The following is a 22,534-nucleotide window of genomic DNA, read 5'->3' as shown; positions in this document are numbered from 1 at the left end:
GAAATTGAAGGTAATAAGTAGTGCCTCAAAACCGTAAGTTTTGTGGTAGACTGGACCTTCTGGATTGTCAGTAAGGATGCAGAGGAGCCCAGGAACATGTGTTCCAAAAATGTAAGCTCCTAATATCTGAGATCAAGGAGGATCTCCAGTAGCTGTTGTGATAATAGGGCTTTTATTTTCTGTGGCTCTCAAGCCACAAGAGGGTAACACGCCCACATATAGCTGAGCAGGCCTGACATTCCACCTAGTAGAGGGCTGTAATGACACATGAATTGGACAGTACATTGCAGGCTCCATAGCATCTACCATCAGAGCAACTCAAAACAGACAATTATTTCTCACAACATCCCTTTGAGTTGAGTATCATTATTACCATTTTACAGCTAGGGAAACTGAGGCACAGAGCGGTGACTTGCCCAAGGTGACCACAGAAAGTTAGTAGCAAAGTTTCTACTTTCATGGCTTACATATTTCTAATGCGGCCATCACTCTAATATCTGAGAGCCCTAGAAATGGAGCTCAGAAATCTTGACTCTTCATCCCCTGCTCTAACTAGTAGACAGCACTCTCTTTAGCTGATAGGCCCACTTTATACTAAAGGCTGGATCTTTGCTCATTGCTCCTGAGGAAGGTACATTGCACAGTTCTCCTTTTCCAATATCTTTTCTCCAATCCAGTACCTGGTGATTTCTCCTGTACCAGATGCACACTAAACTCTGACAACCAGTGTCACCCGATTAGAGTATCCCGTTCCCTCCTCCACATTCTCTTCAGTCCCTGTACTCCTGCCTCCAACTCGCCGACTGTCTGCACCTTCTAAAGGCAACCCGTTGTCACCCTACCCTGCCTGCGCTTCACACACACAAACACACTCTTGCTGCCTATATTAAACCCCTTCCATTGGCAAATCCTCTTTCTTCTCCTGCTCTGCTCCATAATTCTCGACTGCCTAGGATGACTTTAATCTCTCTCATGCAATGTTGCACACAGGCTATAATCCTTGTCCTCCTACATCAAACGCACTGGGGGTGTAATCCTTCGCTTCACATGTCAGAGGCACTGCAATCTTCCTCCAGCATCCCTGGTGCCCGCTCTCTCGTTCAATCACACACACACACACACGCTAAAACTCATCATCACCTTCCCCAGGCTCTAAGCAAAGTGCCTACTTTGGCTCAAATAAATGAAAGTCTTCATTTTAAACAGGAAAATATCCATTTAGTTTATGGGTCCCAGATTGACTATTGGGTGCTGCTGCTGCTTACCAAAGCCATTCCAGCTGTTCTCCTGGAGGTTTGCCATCAGCAGACCCTGGGGTACTGACTGACACATTGCTGATTTGATTTCCACCGGGAGGGATCTTATATCTATCTACAGATAGAGCTAGATATATACAGTAGAACCTCAGAGTTACGAACACCTCGGGAACGGAGGTTGTGCGTAACTGAACAAGGAGGTTGTGGCTGTTCTTTCAAAAGTTTACAACTGAACATTGATTTCATACAGCTTTGAAATTTTGCTATGCAGAAGAAAAATGCTGCTTTTAATCATCTGCATTTAAATGAAACGAACAGAAAGAGTTTTCTTACCTTATCACATCTTTTTTTTTAAAACTTTTCCTCTTTTTTTTTAGTACTATCCTGATTTGCCTCTGTGTGTGTGTGTGTGTGTGTGTGTGTGCGCGCGCGCGGGTGCGTGCACGTGCGCACTGCTGCCTGATTGCATACTTCTGGTTCCAAATGAGGTGTGTGGTTGACCAGTCAGTTCGTAACTCTAGTGTTCATAACTCTGAGGTAGATATATATATCTACTGTAGATATATAGATATATATACCTTGTGGTTCAAACATATGTTTTATTTGTTATGCCACTACGGTTCAGTAAGCTGTGCACTTTCTCAAACAACTGATCAATACAACTGCAGGTTATACTTGCTCTTTTGAAATGACTCTTGCTCTGTGTTCAGAGGTCTATGTTGCCACATGAGATGGTCAGAGAGGCCTGTTTGGGGCTGGGCAGTCAAAGAAGTCTGGTAGATCACCTACTGCACACAATTCCCAAACTTGCAAACCCAGTGGAATAATGAAGGATATTACGTTCTCAGGGAGGGGTGTTTGTTTCCTAGCTAAGCTATCTGCCTTGCTAGAAAATGAACTGGATGAAAGACACACCAACGGAGAAGTTGGCCCTAACTCCACTGAATTCTGTGCAGTCACACCAGCAAAGTATCTAGACTGTAGGTAGCAGACATCCTAGTAACAAACAAGAGAATCAGGTCAGATTCTGATCTAAATTATGCTGGTGTAAATCCAGAGTCACTCCACTGACTACAGTGGATTTATTCCATGTAGCTGATCTAAAAATCTGTCCTTTAGTTTTATATCGTCACTTGCAACCATGCTGAGGAGAATGAGTCCCCCTTCCCACAAAAGGTAGTATTTTCATAAACCTACTACAGCTGTTGGGGCTTCTTTGGATTTTTCTACCCACCCACAGGTTACCCTTCGGAAACTACTAGAGCTTCAAGTGACAGAGCAAACTCTTTATCCATCACCTGTGTTTAGATCTTGGGTTTAATATTCCACCATCCAGGCTAATTCCATACATTGCTGAGCAGATCCCAGTGTGTCAGCTCCAACCCTTCTATGCTTCTTCCAGCTGGGTGGTGAGGACCTTCCTGATCCAAAGCCCAGGGAAACCAATGAGAGTCTTCAAAGGACTTTGGAACACCAAGCTTCCAGACCAATGACTGTTCTAGCATCCTGCTGCCTCGGTTGAAAAGGAAAGAAAATAATAGGAATAGGGCTGGCAGCACATTCCTCTCTAGTAACACTGAGTACACTAAAAGAAAAGGAGTACTTGTGGCACCTTAGAGACTAACCAATTTATTTGAGCATAAGCTTTCGTGAGCTACAGCTCACTTCATCAGATGCATTCAGTTGAAAATACAGTGGGGAGATTTATATACACAGAGAACATGAAACAATGGGCTGTATCATACACACTGTAAGGAGAAAAGGAGTACTTGTGGCACCTTAGAGACTAACCAATTTATTTGAGCATAAGCTTTCGTGAGCTACAGCTCACTTCATCTTCCCACTTTATGCATCCGATGAAGTGAGCTGTAGCTCACGAAAGCTTATGCTCAAATAAATTGGTTAGTCTCTAAGGTGCCACAAGTACTCCTTTTCTTTTTGCGAATACAGACTAACACGGCTGTTACTCTGAAAACTGAGTACACTGAAAGTCTTAGCTGATTTCACTGGCATGACTCATACATTATCCCTTCACACTCAAATGATATGCAGGAGATACTGAGACCACCATGAATCCAAATCTCAGCTCTTCTCAATTCCATCCACAGGACATTTATTCACAATTTTACATTCCCCACACTGGCTCCCAGTAAAGCAGTGTAATGACGTAAGGCTTCTATTAACATTTTGTGTTATTCCTCTGTCTGGTCCCCCTATCTCAGCAAATTGCTTGTCCTGGAAGTTCCCGAGCCAGCCATTCATGCTGCTGGTGCCAATGTGGGCGTTCTTAATACAGTTAAATGTTTCAGCTCCCCCAACAAATAGGAACATTGTTGCTATGCTACCACATTTAGATTCCTTTGTTGGCAGAGATAATGGGTGTAAGAACAAGCCAAGACCTTGGTCAAGTTCAAGACCTCCTTTTGCAGTGTTGTTTTTCCCTGGAGAGGTAAAGATAGCAGCCTGTGAAAACACTCAAAACATCGCTGCAGGAATGTGAGCTATCACTTTAAATGGTCTTTTCGCACTATTGATTTAGAACAGTGCACAACACCTGGATGCTATGAATGAAGCAAATAAGCATCACTTAGATGTTAATGAAACTCTTTAGTACAGGAACAAATAACCTCACAGGTATAAACCACACAACAAGCAATCATGGACAAGACACAATTTAGGTATAATGGTTCTTTCCATTACTCATCACTCTCTATTCTCTCCCAGGGATGGGGGAGTTGGGCAGAGGATTCCTCTATATCCCAGGTGGAGCTCCTAAAATTTTCCCATATCCAGAATTTTAACCTTTGTGGTCCTTCAATGTCACACCCCAGCGCTACAACCCTTATAGCCAAGGATGCACTCATCAATGCACTAATTATTTCTTAATTGACGAAGGGGAGCCTATAATGAAGCTGATGTGCTACTTCTGCCCAACACTTCATTATTCAAGAAGTGAGAGGCCAAGACAAGGATCAAGTTCTCCCACTGGGCAAACCTCACTCATAGTACTTTTAGAGAGACAAGGTGGGTAAGGTAATATATTTTGTTGGAGCAACTTCTGTTGGTGAAAGAGACAAGATTTTGAGCTTACACAGAGCTCTTCTTCAGGCCAAGAAGAATTGTGTAAACTTGAAAGCTTGCCTCTTTCACCAACAGAAGTTGGTCCAACAAAAGATTTTACCTCACCCAATTTGTCTCTCAAGTATCCTGGGACCAACGTGGCTACAACACTGCAAACATCATAGTACTTTTCTCCTTTGTCCACCGGCTCCCTTTTATGGCACTGATGATAGCTTGTTCTAAGCACATTGTAACTCAGATGCGCAAAGCTTAGTAATATACAATCCAAGCCAAAGCTCACAAAAACTTTCCCAGTCTCAGCATATCCTGGATTGCAGGGGCCTCATTGCATAACTGCACAGCCTGGACATTACTAAAGATTTCACTATCGGTCTGTCCAGGCTTTCTGCTCTAGGACCACCCATCTCTTAGGCACTCACTCACTGTCCCCACTCTCTCCATCTTCCCTCCCTTGCAGGAAAAGTCTAGAAAACCAGGCTTAGAATTATGGTTTACAAGCTGTAATTTAATGTTTAGAGCACGCATCTAACCCAGCCTACTCTACATACACAGTCCTCACGCAATGTAGAGTCCAAACTCATCATCTTCCCATCTTCTATGAAAAAAGGGAACAAGATTAAACTAGCATAAAAAGCAGCTCACACCATCTCCCCAGGCTTAGTTGCTCCTAGGACTCCTCCCTCAGGACTGCTCAGCCCACACCTTCGGTCCCCTCTTTCTAGAGAGTCACTCCATCCTGTCTTGTGCCCCGGTAGGGTAAACAAGTCACCTGCCTCAGTGATCCAGCAGAACCGTCTTGACCTTATCCCAGCAAGATCAACACTTGTCAAGAAGATGTGAGTGTTTCAGACCAACACTGCCAGCCAGTTGCAATGTTTAATTATGTACATGTGTAATTCTGCACAAATAGTTCTAAAACTCCAAGCCTAAATAGAACTCAAAAATATCCACCTTGGAAAGGGTTTTGCCTTCCTTTTTTCAATGCATCTTTTTTTTCCCAACCTAATTTTGCTTTCTAGTACATTTCTCACAAGCCTGACAAATCCTCTACACCTCCCTAATTGACAGTCACTTTATATTTCCTGGGGAAATGTACTTGCAATTTCCCAAAGCATAGTCATCAGCAGAGAATGTTCTCTAAGACATATCAGACAGGCACAACATATTGTCCATGGTACTTTCAAGAATTATAGCCTCCCACTGGGGAATGGTATTTAATGTATTTCACTCCACTATGGCTGTTGGATTACTCTTAAGCAGCAGTGGCTATATTAGAATATGATTAGTAAAAAGGTATTAATATTTAAAGTGGCCATTAGCTCTACCAGTCTGGGAAGAAAACCAGCTAATATTCTGAAAGCAGTTTCTGAAGGCAGCTACTACTAGCTAAATATCATGAGACAACTAAAAGGAAATAGAAGAACTCAAGAAGCACAGAATTATAATTAGGAATGAATTATCCAATTGGGTTAAATTAAGAATTTTGCCCCTAGTTCAGACTCAGTCCTAACTCTTTGCCTGAGGGACAGAGGGGCTTTGAAAAAAAAGTTATGTTAAGACAAAAAGTTCCTGGTTTATATGGATATAAAAGGAACAATACCTTTTGTGGATGTTTCCTTATCTCTTTACCCCCATCTAGCAGATGCAGTTGGAGCTATTTAAATGATCATACACTGAAATACAAGTGGTTTTGATCCTTCCAACATCTGCACCTGCAAAGCCTCATTCCTATGTGTATGTTAAGGAAAGTAACATACTTCTCAATTCTATCTGAAAATACTGTAGAACTCCAAGGCCAATATTTTATTTTAAATGTGTGTCTAAAGTTAAGCTCCTAAATCCATATTTAGGCACCTCTTTTGGCCATAAGTGGCCAAATTTTGTGAAGTGCTGAGCACCCAACAGCTTCCACTGAATTTTCAGTGGGAGCTGTTAGGTGCTCAGCACTTTTTGAAAACCTGGCTGCTTATCTGGGTGCCTAAATATGTACGGAGGAGCCTGACTTTCACCACGCATTTTGTGAAATTTTTGGCGTATATTGTCAGGGCTCATTTTTTCCATTTGGAAAATTCTCCAAAATAAAAGGTACAGAGAGAGCATTTCAAAAACTACAGCCATTTTTTAAAATATAAAAACATTGAAAATTTCACATGCAAAAGTAACACAAACTTGTAAGTTACGCAGACTGTACAAAATATAACCAGCTCAGGTATAAACAGTCTGCTATCAATTTCTCTTAGGTTCTTCTGTCCCCTGGAACACCCTTCAGCACTTCTAGCTGCATGAACACCAGAGACTAGGTACATCTGAATCAACCTCTAAAGATGAATGTTTAACCTTTGGAACTCCCTGCCACATGATTTTATGGAAGCAGACAAATTAGTACAATGCTTTAAAAAATTAGACCAGACATATGAATAATTGTAACACTTGCAAAGATAGGAGCTGAGCTAAAAAAATGGCAAGTGATATTGATCCTCATGCTCCAGAGAAAAAACGGATCACAGGCTGGGGTTAGGAGGAAATCCTCTCTTACATACCTCCCTATGATACAGCATTGCACAACTATAGGCCTGATCCTGCAAGGCGCAGAGCACTCTACTTCCATGTCAGTGGGGACTGAGAGTAATCAGCACTGCAAAGAAAGCACAGCTGTTTTCAGAGGTTCAGGCTCTAATTCTATTGTGGTGACACTGGGAGGCGAGACACTGGGCAAGATGGACTGTTGGTCTGTTCCAGCATGGCTGTTCCTGTCTTCCTTGTCAGCACTGAAGACTGATGGGATGGCTTCTCATCACATAGTGTTGAGGAGTAACCTCTGTTAATGCCTGAATAATGAGCTCATTAACTCCCTTGCTATTCAAAACAGCAAAAAGAAGCAAAGCAACTCATATGCCTGATCATGCTGTACCTTGGTCATTATTTATTTAGGTATCAGGTTGTGTGTGATATATTATTTATGTAAACATGAATATTTATTAGAGAAGGGGGAGAAATAAATTACTTGTTGTCTGCATTTGTCTGCATCTATCTGCCTACATTAAACCACCCTCATGCCCTATGGCAGTGAGCGATCTTTCCACACTGGTGATATCGTTCATCTGGTGCTTACACCTCTCTTCCAGCCCGAGTAAGTGGGTATGCCTGGAAACTTGGTGACAGAGGGGCAGTGGGGGAGCTTTGCTGACAGCACAGAGGCGGCAGGGTAATCATCTTTCAGAGTTTGTTCCATGGGGTAAAACACAGTTCCTCATATCACCCTGTGTTTTATGTCATGACAGATCACGATGACATAATGTCCTGACATGCTATAACTAGAGTTGTGTGCATGACTAATTTTTTGGTTCCCTAGCCAAACTGAAAAAGTTGAAACTATTTTGTCTCGGGTCAAACAAAATGTTTTGGTTCCATTTGTGAGGTTTCTTAAGCTCTTTAAAAAAAACTGAAGTAAAATTCTAAATGAAAAGTCATTTCATATAAAAAAAGTTTCAGTTTGAAAAGGTCAAAATGAAATGTTTTTATATTTCAGATTTTTTTTTCCAACAGAAACAATTTGGCAAATTCAACACACATTCACGAAATATTTGGTCAACTGAAATCGACATTGTTGAAAAAATGTTTTGTCTGAAAACAAAAAGAAAAGAAGTACTTGTGGCACCTTAGAGACTAACAAATTTATTTGAGCATAAGCTTTCGTGAGCTACAGCTCTCTTCATTGGATGCTGTAGCTCACGAAAGCTTATGCTCAAATAAATTGGTTAGTCTCTAAGGTGCCACAAGTCCTCCTTTTCTTTTTGCGAATACAGACTAACATGGCTGCTACTCTGAAACTTGTCTGAAAACGACACCCAGCTCTAGCTATATCAGCCTCGGCAAACCAAATCCTAATATATGTGTGTGTGTGTGTGTGTGTGTGTGTGCGCGCGCGCGCGCCTGAAGCAAGTTAATACTGAACGATCAAAAGCTACAACGTTCCTATCTGAGGATCGGTCTCCTGATCAGAGGCTCTGATCTTCAAAGCACTCCTTAAGAGTATTAATGTTTATAGGTTAGCAAATGATTTAACTGGCCAATGATGAGCTGCCAATATTTTAACAAGACACTATCGCCTACTGATTTTATTTCCTGTTGCCTGTGAAAAACCCTGTGTCTCAAGAGTGCAGCTGCTGATAGAGAAGAGGGGTGAGACATTAGGAAAAGCATTTCACTTCCTTTCCCATTTAAAGAAAATCACTCTCTCATAACTACAAGCATTTTACAATCAAAGCAGAATTAAGTGCACGTGTCCAGATGCCAAGGTGATAAGTGCCATGGAAAAACCTGTACAATAAATAAATGTCTTCTTACATACGTGCTTTTTTCCTGGAACCTGTAAGTATGTTGTGCAGACAGCGTTCAACTTGTGTAGTTCGAAACAGAGCTGGTGAGTGAAGACCTTAGAGGAGATTTTCAGACACAAGTGAAAGTTATGCACCTACCTACCATTTGTGCCTTTGGAAATCTGTCCCTTTGTATCAGCATCCTCCTTGGGTTGTTGTGGGGTTTTTTTGTAGACGGGTCAAAATTTTCAGGTGAGGCCAGGGGCACTGGACGCTGCCTTGGGCTTCATTTTCAGAGGCAATAAATATGTGCAGCTCTCAAACGCTTCAATTGGAGAGGCGAGCCCTTCAGCACCTCTGAAAATGGGGCCGAGGGTGTCTCACGTTGGTCACCCAAAATCTGTGGCACCTAAAATCAGCAGTCACTTCTGACAATGTTGGCACAAGCATCTACCAGTGTTGGCCTTGAATCCGGTGCATTCTAAAGGCTCCTCTGAAACACTGTCTATGAGTTCGAGGGACAAGATCTCTCTGGCAGAGATGATTTAGTAGTATATGATGGCAAAATTGTAACAAGGGGCTCATAGATGCCACTTCCAACACAGTCCCTTCCTGGGCAGTCAGAGCTGCACGCCTGAGCACTAGTATAATATAAACCAGGCACTGCATTCTTCAGTGATTGCATAGCACACCACCACTTGTACTATGAGACCAAGACCAAAAATCACCACACAAAGCCGAGGAGCTTCCTGAATGGTCCTCAGAGGCCAGCAATATAGCAATCACTATCACAGCAAATAACGTGCCTGCTGCTAAAAAACCTCCAAGTAGACAGTGGTATAGCAGTGACAAGCCTCTGCTACTGGGCCATTACTGCCCTGCATGCCTACTTTTTAAGGGGATACTCTATTCTTCACTTTATTATAGCTTATAAATGTCACTGCTTTGGAGAGTAGATAAAAACCCCAATGGGACATGCCTGGCTGTCGCAGCTCAGAACTGGCAATCCCACCCTTGCTGGGCTGCTGGGGAAGAAAAGCAGAAAGGTTTTGTTTGGTTAATTAAAACAGGCTTTACAATGGAAACCATCATAAAGCTTTTAATTAAGGATCTCAAATAGGCTTTAAATTCCAGGCTAATAAGATAATCAGTTCATGTTAATTTAATAGCAATTAATAAAGCAGATGCTGACCACAACCTTTGCCCAAAACTTGAACCAAACTTTTTCTCAAAAAGAAAAGGAGTACTTGTGGCACCTTAGAGACTAACCAATTTATCTGAGCATAAGCTTTTGTGAGCTACAGCTCACTTCATCGGATGCATTCAGTGGAAAATACGGTGGGGAGATTTAAATACATAGAGAACATGAAACAATGGGTGTTATCATACACACTGTAAGGAGAGTGATCACTTAAGGTGAGCTATTACCAGCAGGAAAGCAGGGGAAAAAAAACTTTTGTAGTGAAAATCAAGGTGGGCCATTTCCAGCAGTTGACAAGAACGTCTGAGGAACGGGGGGGGGGGAGGGACAAACATGGGGAAATAGTTTTACTTTGTGTAATGACCCATCCACTCCCAGTCTTTATTCAAGCCTAAGTTAATTGTATCCAGTTTGCAAATTAATTCCAATTCAGCAGTCTCTCGTTGTAGTCTGTTTTTGAAGTTTTTTTTGTTGAAGAATTGCAACTTTTAGGTCTGTAATCGAGTGACCAAAGAGATTGAAGTGTTCTCTGACTGGTTTTTGAATGTTATAATTTTTGATGTCTGATTTGTGTCCATTGATTCTTTTATTCTGGACAGGCCCCAGGATCCCTAGTGCCATTCCATATCCATGCCTTTTGCTTTCCTTCCTAAGCCTGACCTCGTGATTGGACCCTTCTACCCTCTCTCTTGCTGGTTCCTGTAGAGATCAAGGAGTAGCAGCAGGGTGAGGATCCTCATACTGTGAGTAAGCTGTTCCCTGCAAAGGTGAGGGAGAGCCGGACAGAGCGAAGTCAAGTGAAGTCCCTCTGTCTTTTATGGCTCCCAAGTGGCCCTGCCTGTCAGAAGCCAGACACCATCCTCTCCAGAGCCCCCTTACCCAAACTTTAGGAAAGTAGTCATACATCAGTAGACTGAGAGACATATAGACAAGGGGGAAACAGAGAGCTGAGATTTCAAAATAGATGGACTCCACGCTCCTTATCCACTTTTAGACAAGCTCCAGCCACAGAGCCAAACTCTGCTTCCTCACAGCATCTTGTCTCATGTGCCTCTATTGACAGCCCCATCAACACCGTCAGCGATCACTGCTGCAAGAACACCACCATTGCCATTCAATACCAGAAATTACTGTCATTTAAAAAGAAAAGAATGGAGACAGAGGAGGGAAATAAAGATACCGTCAAAAGATGTGAATCCTCTCTACAGGGAGGAATCCTTAAAAAGGCATTACACGTAATTGCTTCGAAAAAACAATCACCAGTATCATAATAACTACGGGAATCAAAGCAACTCTCCCCCTCACAGAGTAAATCATTGACGTGAGGCCAAAGGCAATCCGGTTTCTTTGCAGGGTAAGAAGGAGAAGGCAATTACCTCCAGAACTATCTTCTGTATGCCACTAGAAATGCTCCACTAACAGGCCAATCATGTTCACATTTCCATGGTAAAGGGTCCAATTTGAAGTGTGATTGTGCCAGAGGGTTGGATGTGGGCTGTTGTGCTAATATTCTTATGCCAAGGACTTTGTATCTTCCTCTCAGGGACACACAGGGAGGGAGTTGATAACCCAAGTGCTACTGATGTTAATTCAATGGAATCTGTAGAGTTTAAACATGGTTTTAAATCTTTTATAGAGCACCATAAATCCACTTCTCATTACTTTTTCGCACTCCCTCCAGGACATGTGCTGGCGCCTCTGATTCTGTTTGTTCCTTTCATTAAGTTAAATTGCACCCTGATAGAAATTTGTTCCCACTCTCCTTTTCCTTGCTCACCAGCAGAAAAAAATAGAGCTGAACCCAGACAGGGTTTTTGAAAGGAGATAAGATAAATTACACATACAAATTACAAAAAAAGCAGGAGATGGCTTTTTGAGTGACAGGGCCACAGGAAGAACTCAGGCTGTGAGTTGCTGTGGGTATGATGGGGTCCTCCTGCTATCAAAAGTCTGAAGGCAACAGCAATCTCTTGTCCTGGGTGTGCATAAGACCAGTCCTGAACTTATTTATTGGTGGTCACTGCTCTCTTCCACACACATAACATACATATTTATTAGAGAGAGAGACACATCCTACTATGCTACCAGTGCTCTGATCAGTCAGACATCTCAACATTGCCTTCTTGTCTAGTACCACTCCTTGTCCTGTTTATGCAGAACTTCGGCCAGTAGCTTTAGATCTTTTTAAAAAATCAAATATATAAATAAATATACACAACAGAAGTTCACTTTGATTGAATTACAGGGCACCTGGTTAGGTTCGTTCTTGAGATGGCCTGAATTGAAACCTGGGACCCAGACACTTCAAACTTTGAAGCTGTTCGAAATCTGAACTTGGATCCAAATTTTGTAAATGGCCCCTTTTCATAATGAACTGAAACAAAATGCTGGATCCAAACATTCTCTGACTTTGGAGTGATCAAAGCTGTCATATTCCTGCCAGGATTTTGGACCAGCAAAAGAACACCACACTGACCACCATAAAATCCCTCCCTGGCTTTATTCTGAGCCTAGGGCATGCTGGGAGAGGACTTGGGAAGTTGCTATATGGGTACCTATGCACATAGGTGCTGGAACTGGGTGTGCTGGCGGGTGCTGCTGCACCCCTGGGCTTGAAGTGGTTTCCATCCCATACCGGGTTTACAGCTTGATTTATTGGCTGTCAGCACCCCCACTATAAAAATTGTTCCAGCATCCCTAGCTATGCAGGACAGATGGGATCAGTGGACCACACAGTCATGGATCTCATTGCTGATGAGTCTCAAATTCCTTGATTTAAGGAGAAACCAGTGACAGACATAACACCAGGCCCAAAGATCCAAAGAATGAGCAGTGATTACATTTTTTAAAAAACAAAGAACAATCAAAAGAGGGGAGGCAATCAGCACAAAACACCCAGAAACTAAGAACCATGAACAGCCAACAGAAAAGGCAAGGACAGATAAATGCAGCAATAGAAAGCAGTAAAGGCTCACCGTGAACCACAGAAGGCAACAAAGAAATGCACAGGAATATACATACTTGTACTGAACACTTTCTCAGATTGACCTGTATATATGTTTGTGCAGCTTCCCTCAACACAATACTAAAATCAAATATTCAGCACACACATATAAGAGTATTGAACTGCACACTCAGTGGGGTTCCATGTGATCAAAATACAGCTTGAAAATTACAGCTATACACCATGTTATCTTAGCCACTTGTAAAATAATCTCCACAGTCATATCCAGAGTGATCACTTTTAAAAGTAAAAAAAAGAGGGAGAGAGGGATTTGTGCCCTTTTTGCTTCTTCATGATGTAAACCTGACAATGTTTATTTAGTTTATTTTCAACAAGAGAAATTTAGGTCTTGAATACCCTGGAAACACTATGGAGCATTGTTCGGACTGTCAGCTTCACGATATCACAGATTCCAAAGGAATGAAGTGACTTAAATGCAGACTGCTTTCAAAAACTATTTTGGGACTGACTCTGCTCTCACTCTGGTGTAAATCAGAAGCTCACAACACAGAGGTCTGAGATCTCCAATGAGTTTGCAGGTAATATCAGGGGAGACCAGATAGAAATATCAATAATGTTCTAAAGATCAAATAAAACAAGAAGGAAAAAATTTAAGAAAACAAAATAAAACCCTTTTCAGATCTTTTCTATATTATAAAGAAGGGGGGAAAGGCACAAACATTTCCCTCTCTTTTTGATCACTTTTAACCTACTATAGATTTTCTCCGGCACTCTGTTCTACAGCTGGAGAATCTATGTATTCATCCAGAAGGCAGATCTTCAGCTGGTATAATTTCCATAGCTCCACCACGGTGCTTTGGCTATGACCCTAACTGAGGGTCTGCCCCCGGTACTTTAGATAGTGCTCTCCCCACAGTGTCAGAGTGTCTAGGTCTTTATACCATTTCTATTGGAGAGCACTAATTATTAACAACATCAAGACGAAACTTGGCTAATAGTAAAAAGAAAGAGATTGTGAACATTTTAAAATAGGTTCATCATTTTCACCATCTTCCATTGCCATGGCTGTCCCCATTGTAATACAAAGTGAGAAATAAAAGAATAACACCACGTTTGTCAGGGGATTCATAATCCACTTTGGAAACTCATGCATTGTTCACTTTAAAATGATGTAATGGAATCTGATCAGCTCTGCTAGATCTCCCCTTTTGGGAGTCTCCAGAAGTATTGCGGCTTTGGCACAGTGATATAGTTGGCTAGTGGGATATTCCAAAGCAAGAAAATAGCAGCAAACCCAGGGGGATTTCGTATACTCAGCAAGCCTGTTATCCTGCTGCAGACCAGGGTAGAGATAGTTGCAGATAGGGCAGGACTGAGTGGATTAGCAGATGCAGAACATGTGCTTCAAAGGGTCCCACAAATTCCATTAAAAAGTTCCCAAATTTTGTGACTTCAACTTTTTCCACTCTGGAAATATATAAATAGACTCTTAATTGTGGCTGATTTCCTGCAGGCTGAGCCTGAATCCATCCCTGCCGACATTTTACCACTTGCAGAGTTCTTTGCCACCCTCACATATTACACTCGAGCAGCTGAAGTGCAGAGCCCTTTGATCAGAAGCTGCTAATCAACACTGGAAATTGCCTTTATTTTTCCACAGTAGCTTCTGTTACACTAGACACCTGGATCATAAAAGCAGACTGTGTTAGAGCACTTCTCTTTGTGTTTAGTTTAGTTGATGATCTGGCCACTGGTTCCAGCAGCAATTCTTCCAAGCTGTGTTAATCACATGGACAACACCCAGTACAAGGTTAAATAAACGTGCCATCGTTCATGTCTGACCTTTACGAATCCTACAGAAAGATTATCAACGGCCAGATATGTGGATACTATTCTAGCTGCCTTTTCTCCTGTTTGAAGAAGAATAGGGGGTTTCATAGGCATGCTGTGCAGGAGATATGGGTGAGGGGTTAGGGTCACTTTGGAGGCCCTGGAAACAAATTTGATGGCCTCAGACTAAGACGTCATAAAAATATCTAATAATCTAACCCAATTCCACCTCTCTGTCCAGGAGACTGCAACAAGGATATTACCCAGCTCCAGGAAGAGGGCTTTCAGTACAGCTAGGGGAAGTGAGAGGAAAGACTGGAGTTAACAGAGGTTCCAAACTGAGATCCATTAACAGCTGCATCAGATGCATACACAGCATTTGCCCTCATGATGCCTAGATCCACTGACATCATTCCTTCACCTAACACCATTAACCCCAACGTTATTAAATTCCTTTTGTAGTACAGCTGGTCCAAAAAATTCCATCAAAACTGTTTTTGCAAGAAAATAAGATTTTCAGCTACATGAAATTTTACACACACAGTGTCTGCTTTCCAGGGGGTGGGGGGGCGGGAATGTTGGTTGAAAAACTGAACATGCAAAAACCAAATTATTTTGGTTTGGATATGCTCTTGCAGTGCCAGCTGGAAGAAGTAGTTTGGGTGCCTCTTGTTCCCATTCCCCTCTGTGGGCTGGACTCTCTGGCCAGAATACTTCTCCCATGATGCACCACAGCCACAGACACCCATGTTGCATCACCTTCCCTCTCAAAGACTTTTGTTCGTTTTCATCAAATTTTCTGTGGAAAACCCCTCATTTTCCAACCCCATTTTTTGACCATCTCATATGTAGATATGCAAATGTTTTGGATTTTGTGTTTGTGTTTTAACATGGGCAGGTGAAAAAGGCTAAGTATTTTCTGTGAAAATTTTCAGGAAAATCACATCTTTTTGTTTGACATCTTCACAGATTTTTATTTTGTGATTAAATGAATCAAGGACAAAAATCTGTTTTGATTCATTTGGTCAAAACATCAAAATTTGTGAATGAAAAAAATATTTACTAAATATTTTGTTTTCTTTGAAAAGCCATTTTACATAGTGAATGATATTCTGATGAAAATGTTTCAACCAGTTCTAGTACCGAGGTCTCTAGGGATCTGTGACTCAGCTGCCATTTTGAGAGACAGAAATGATGTGGCATGTTAAGAGGAAGACTCTCTTACAAGGGACACTTTAGTTCTTTCTTGTTTTGCCTTCATTTCAAATAAAGGTCAATGTAAATGAAAACATTCTGCAGCTGCTCTTTGTGTGTTCAGATAGATAGCTATTGTCAAGCTTCTGACAGAATAAACAACAAATTAAGTTATTTAAACTCTTGGGGGCGGGAACTGTCTTTTTTTATTCTGTGTTTGTACAGCACCCAGCACGTAGCACAACTGGGGCGAGATGCTACTGTAATTCAAATAAATAATAATAAATATTATTACTGTAGCAGCTGCTGGGATAGTCATCCAAATCTCACGTTCCTGGACCTCCGTTTTTAGCAGTTGTACAGTGACCATTACAAAGAGTCAGTCTTTGCCAATAGACATCCCAGAATTACCACATTTATTTCCTATCCTGAGCACAGAAGAACTATGGTATCGCAGAAACCAGCATGTGGGGAATGTTGGCAAATGGTGCCTGCTATTCTTAGCGGCCAGAAAAAGACATTGCCAATTGAGCATCAGTGAAGCAACTGTGACATCTAGTGGTCAGTTTGAAAAGCCTCTGAGTCTGTATTCTTCAGTTTGTTACAAATTGTATGCACAGACTCGCAGCGAAATACTCAAAGTTGTGAGTTAAAATGGCTTCAGTTATTTCACTGCAAGTCTGTTTGAGGGCACTCTTGTTTCAGAATGGGAGCAGCTAAAGCTGTTAGCTACACTGATCTTAGTTAAGCCAACTCTTATTCTAAAAGAAAAGTGTCCATGCTGTGATAAAGTGCCTCTTCTACCTTGGGGTGGGTCCTGCGCTTATTGGCGGATTTTGCTCGCCTCAGAGATTCACAGTAGCCGTCAGTTTGACCACTTTTGTGGCTCAAATCTGCCGTTCACTCAGATAACCTCATAACTGGCCAGCATGGGGGGAAAAGAGTAAGAACAATCCCCGCAGTCTCTGCTGACCCACCATGTGGGTCGGGAAACAGCCTAGAGACCTTCCTCTCTGGTGGAACCTCCTGTGTTGGATCAGGAGTTGGGAGGTTTGGGGGGAACCCGGGCCCGCCCTCTACCCCAGGTTCCAGCCCAGGGCCCTGTGGACTGCAGCTGTGTAGAGTGCCTCTTGGAACAGCTGTGCGACTGCTACAATTCCCTGGGCTACTTCCCCATGGCCTCCACCCAACACCTTCTTTGTCCTCACCACAGAACCTTCCTCCTGCTGTCTGTTAACGCTTGTACTCCTCAGTCCTCCAGCAGCACGTCCTCCCGCTCCCAGCTCCTTACACACACCTCACTAACTGGAGTGAGAGCCCTTTTAAACCCAGGTGCCCTGATTAGCCTGCCTTAATTAATTCTAGCAGCTTCTTGATTGGCTGCAGGTGTTCTAATTAGCCTATCTGCCTTAATTGTTTCCAGAAAGTTCCTGATTGTTCTGGAACCTTCCCTGTTACCTTACCCAGGGAAAAGGGACCTACTTAACCTGGGGCTAATATATCTGCCTTCTATCACTCTCCTGTAGCCATCTGGCCCAACCCTGTCACAATACATAGATTTGCACCAAAGTAATGACAGTTTTAGAAAGCTGATTTAGTTAAATCAGTGCAAGTTGGCATATAGACCAGCCTTAGTGGTGGAATACTGCCCACAACATTTTTTTTAATTAGGGGAAACAAAGAGTCGTATTTGAAAAGCCATTATGGCAGAGTCGGACGTAGGATACATGCCTCCGTCGTGCAGGTTGGTTTTGCACAAAAATCCAATAATTAATTTCCAGCCTACAGAAATAACTCTTTATAATTTCATCCACCATGAAGTTCAATACTGCTTTCCATTTAATTTCCTCGGTGCTCAGGATGTCCGTCACTTTCCTCGCTCTGCAGTTAATTATTGTAACATATTCTACTTTTCTGCTGGGTCAATATTTTCTTTTCTACCAGGACGGTGCACAGTAAGTTTTATGGGGGATGACTCCAGGCAGCTTCATCCAGATCTATTTCTCTTTCATGCACACATCATCATATTTGATCCTGTGTGTGTGTGTGTGATAAAGAACTTTGGAGAATTACATGACCTGAATTCTCCTAATGTTGCCCTTGGCAATTTATCCTACATATCAACGGTTCTCTCTGTAACAATCTGAGGTCACTGCGCTGCCATAAAGGGTTGTAATAATATAATAGAATAATAATGCCTAGCTTTTATATAGCATTTTCCACCAGTGGATCTCAAAGTGTTTTATACAGGGAGGTCAGTATCATTAGCCCATTTTACAGATGGGGAAACTGAGGCACAGAGAAGTAAAGTGATTTGCTCAAGGTCACACACCTGGGCGAGAAGCAGAGCAAGGACTAGAACCAAGGTCTCCTGAGTCCCAGCCAGATGCTCTAGCCTCTAGGTCACACTTGCAAAACCCTTTACAAGTGAGAATTCACCCAGTGCAGGCACTGTGTACAATGACAGTAGGCTGCTCTATACAGGCCCCCTCACAAGCCCTGCTACAGTGGGCCTGTACAGGCGAGAAGGAAATTCTCTGCTGCTGTGGCGCTCTGCATAGACAGTCCTGTGGGGAAACTGTGGGGCCACCATACATTGAAGCAGCTCCTGGCTGCTCTATTTTATGCTGGGGGCCATACTAGGATCTGGAGAAGAATTAGAAGGGCTCAAAGTGGGATTAAAGCCACCTTTGTCTCCCCTCCCCATAAGCAGTGCATTAGTGTGTGCAGTCTCCTGAGGGACAGTCCAGAATCTCAGCCGTGGTATCTAAATATCATGCCTGTCCAGCTGTCCGTGTTTTTCCCCTTTCTGTTGCTGAAACAGTCGTGTGACATCTCTCCCCTTTCACCATTGTTTAATGCTTGTCCTGCATGTGGCAAGTAATAACCATTGCATCACCATGTTATAACTAGACTTGGATCAGTACCACAACCCTGAATCTAAAGCCTACTAATTGTAATTGTAATTGTAACATGTCATTGCATCATATTAGCATACCGCACATAAGGGGATTTTGTTGTGGTTTTTTGGTAGACCATGGGGCAAATTCTTCTCCTAGTTACACTTGTAAAACAGAAGACACCAATGGCGTTGCATGTGTGTAAGTGAATGCCCAATTTAAACTGGTGAACCTAGTGACTAGAGAAACAGACTAGAGGGCCTGATTCTCTTCTTACACCAATGTAAATCAGGAGTAACTCCACTGAAGGCAAAAGGCTGAGTTTTCCAATTTGTTACATTGTTGAATTTAGTGGCATTACATCAGCATTAAGCCAAAGTTACACCAGTGTTACAGATGTAAGGAACAGAGGAGAATCGGGCCATAGGATTCATTCTTTAATCATGCTTTAATCAGGATAGGGATCAGATCAGATCCATGTAATCTATCTTTTCTCTCTCTTTCCCTTTGTTGTTGAGTAGGCACATGGCACAATAGTATCAAGTGCTGGCATGTCCTAGACCATATAAGCCAGCGATGGGAAAGTCCTATCAGATCACCTAGTGGCTCCTTAGCGAGGCAGCGTTGTTCCCCACAGTACGTTTTATAAGGATTTACAGTTTTAAATATAGCTTGCCAACCTTATGTACAGGGTAAATGTCGGGAGTTTAATTAAATAAATCCACTAACAAGCAACTGCCTGTTAAAAACCAAACCAAACCAAACCAAAAAAAAAAGCAGGTAGCAGATAATGAAAAGATAAATATGTGTCTAACTCTCTTTCCAAAGGGGGAGTGTAGACAACTCATTATTTATTATTTGTACAGTGCTCAAAAACCTAATGATCGAGTCCGCTGTACGAATGTGGCATTTACTTTGTATTTGATATTTATTAAGTCAGTGGCTCTCAACCTTTCCAGACTACTGTACCCCTTTCAGGAGGTTGATTTGTCTTGCGTACGCCACGTTTCACCTCACTTAAAAACTATTTGCTTACAAAATCAGACAAAAAATACAGAAGTGTCACAGCCCCACTGTTACTGAAACATTGCTTACTCTCTCATTTTTACTATATAAATTATAAAATAAATCAACTGGAATTTAAATATTGAATGTACATTTCACTGTATAGTATATAGAGCAGTATAAACAAGTCCTTGCCTGTATGAAATTTTAGTTTGCATTGACTTCACTAGTGCTTTTTATGTAGACTGTTGTAAAACTAGGCAAATATCTAGATGAGCTGATGGAAGAGAACCACTGTTCTACATGAATCCTCTGTGATGCCTGTCCTACCTAGGTAAAGAAGGCTCATATGTGCTTTCTGCTCCAAACAGACATAGAGGTGCCAGTGTCTTACCATGCCTTGTGGATTAGGACACTAGCATACTAGGACTTTGTGAAAGAGACACACCTCTAGGCTAATTTGGCCAATTCATAGTGTTATCCCTTCTGTTGGAGAGCAGACCGGAAGCTGTGGGTTTGGGGGCTTGCTTTATTAGGAGGTTGCTTATTTGGGTTTTTTTGTAATAGGTGACTTCAACACAAAGTTATAGTTTAAAAATGGTTGTAGGAGTGGTTTCGGTGATTGATTGGTGTCAATGTATACGCACTTCCTTAGAATTTTAGAATCTTTCTTTCCCCACTCCCGTTCATTTAAGAAAATGCACCCAAATTTGTGAACTTTCTGGCCCATCCACTCGGCACATCTTATGTTCCAATTTTTTGTCCCACCCGGCGATATGCTTCAGCGGTTCAACATGGGAATGTACCACATTGAGGCAAGAGACCATGAAGGATGGAAAGAGCGAGAATGACCTTATTAAATAATATAAGTGCACACAAATTTATTATTTCAATATTTTTAATGTTGTATGAAGCAAAACTAGAACTACAAAAAAAATGGAATTTGTATCACAACCCCCCTGCTCTCCCTCTGAAGAAGGTTGGGCTTCTGGGGGGCTTGTTTTGAAATGCAGTGTCGCTTCTTCTCTTTTTTTCTCGTGAGACTTGGCAACACTTGATTTTCTAACAACAATGTGTAGCTGCTATATTTCTTATCTGTAACTAAATGCATGAGGAAAGATTACAACAGCTAAACATAGATAGTTTGGCTTAAGACAACAAAGTGGGGAAGTAGAGAGGACTCAGGGAAACATGTGCAATACAAATTTGAAGAGCAAGATGCTAAGGGAGTGAGGGTTATTTAGGGCAATAGATGGGGATACGGAACTAGGAGTGATGGGAAGAAATTAAGAAAGAGAAAAAACAGGCTGAATAGCAGGAAAATACTGTTATCTTTTCAAGGCAGGCAACTGGTGTCTGTAAAGTGCCACTTATGCATTGTTCCAAACAGTGAGCTCTAGGAGGCTGTGGAGGGATCTCTAAAAGGAAGTGGTGAAAGCCCCATCATTTGCCGGGTTTAAAATTAGATTGGGTGGAACATTAGGAAATCTATTGTAAGGAAAAATCCTACATTAGCAAGGAATGGGTACAACAGAAATTTGCAAGCATAAATCAGGCATGCACATGAATGAATGAATGAAACTGCATAAGTATATGTGCCTATTTTTGAAATGTTGGCCCTAGAACCATTAGTGACTGAAATTTTTGCCAGACTCAAATGCACTAGGAATAATGTAAATTGTGTCAACACAAAGCAACACATAAGTAGACCAGGGCACTTTACAGACACCAGTTGCCCGCTTTGTAAAGATGACAATTACCTCAGAAACCAGGGACAGTGGTTCAGTTGCAAAAATGTGCGAGGCCACCAATGAGCAGAACAGAACACTCAGTGAGTTACATCTATGGAACTGCAATATGCTCTCATAAAACACAGAAGGGCTGCGTTTCGGCTGCATAGCTGGGTACCCAAATTAGAATTCACATCCATTGTAATTCTTAAATGAGAGCTTTCAAACTTTTGTGTGCCTACGTTTTGTAATGCTGACTCCCTTGCAGAGCTCTGTTGGGTAAGAGGGGAACAATTTAGCAGCCCTGGGCCAGCTCCTCAGCTGGTGTAAATTGACATAGCTCCTCTGATGTCAAATGCAGGTATGCTGATTTACACCAGCTGCGGAACAGCTGAACTCAAAGCTAATTTTGATTAGGAATTTCAGTTGATACAGACAAGCACTTGGGAACTTGAGGGCAAGGAGCAATTAATCAAGGAATGAGAGTTTACTCATCCATAGAGTGAAGAGCAAATGTAAGAAGCAGAGTATGTGATGAACACTTAACTCCAACAGGACTGAAACTTTGGCCTTCTATACCAAAGTTAGTCTCCTGACAAAGCTACAAGGAGTTTTGATTTAAAATAAAACAAAACAGATTTGTACGCTATCAAATTAGCCACCAGAGGGAGTTCTGAAAATGTAACGGAAAAGCAGTTTAATTGATTAAAAAAACCCAACAATTAATTAAATGTTGTAGAACTTAAGATACAGAGTTGAAACAAAGTGCTTCCCTCATTCTCCAGGTCTCACCAGCCCTTTCATGCATGCAAATAAAGCTGGGACAACAACACTTTGGGAGCTGTGTCTGGGCCTTGCTGCTTGAACAGAGATCCAAAGAGAGCAAGCTGTGGCATGGATTTCAAGGTGCAAAACTGCAAGTGCATAATTTGTGTGCAGTCACTGCGAACATGCATGTAGTCACAGCAAGTGGGCATGTGAATTACCTGTATGTGTGCTTGCCAATCTAAATATCCAGGCTCAGATTTTTAGACTACCAAGTGCACATACAAG

General features: G+C 41.9%; 1 protein-coding gene across 2 annotated transcripts in view; it reads right to left on the bottom strand.

Moving 5' to 3' along the window:
- Positions 1–22,534, bottom strand: part of GRIP2 (glutamate receptor interacting protein 2) — a 478,986-nt gene that overhangs the window by 355,260 nt on the left and 101,192 nt on the right. The gene's annotated exons all lie outside the window — the stretch shown is intronic.

Source organism: Natator depressus, chromosome 7, assembly GCF_965152275.1.
Source record: "Natator depressus isolate rNatDep1 chromosome 7, rNatDep2.hap1, whole genome shotgun sequence".
Taxonomy (NCBI): Eukaryota; Metazoa; Chordata; order Testudines; family Cheloniidae; genus Natator; species Natator depressus.
This window is presented reverse-complemented; position numbering and strand designations above follow the sequence as displayed.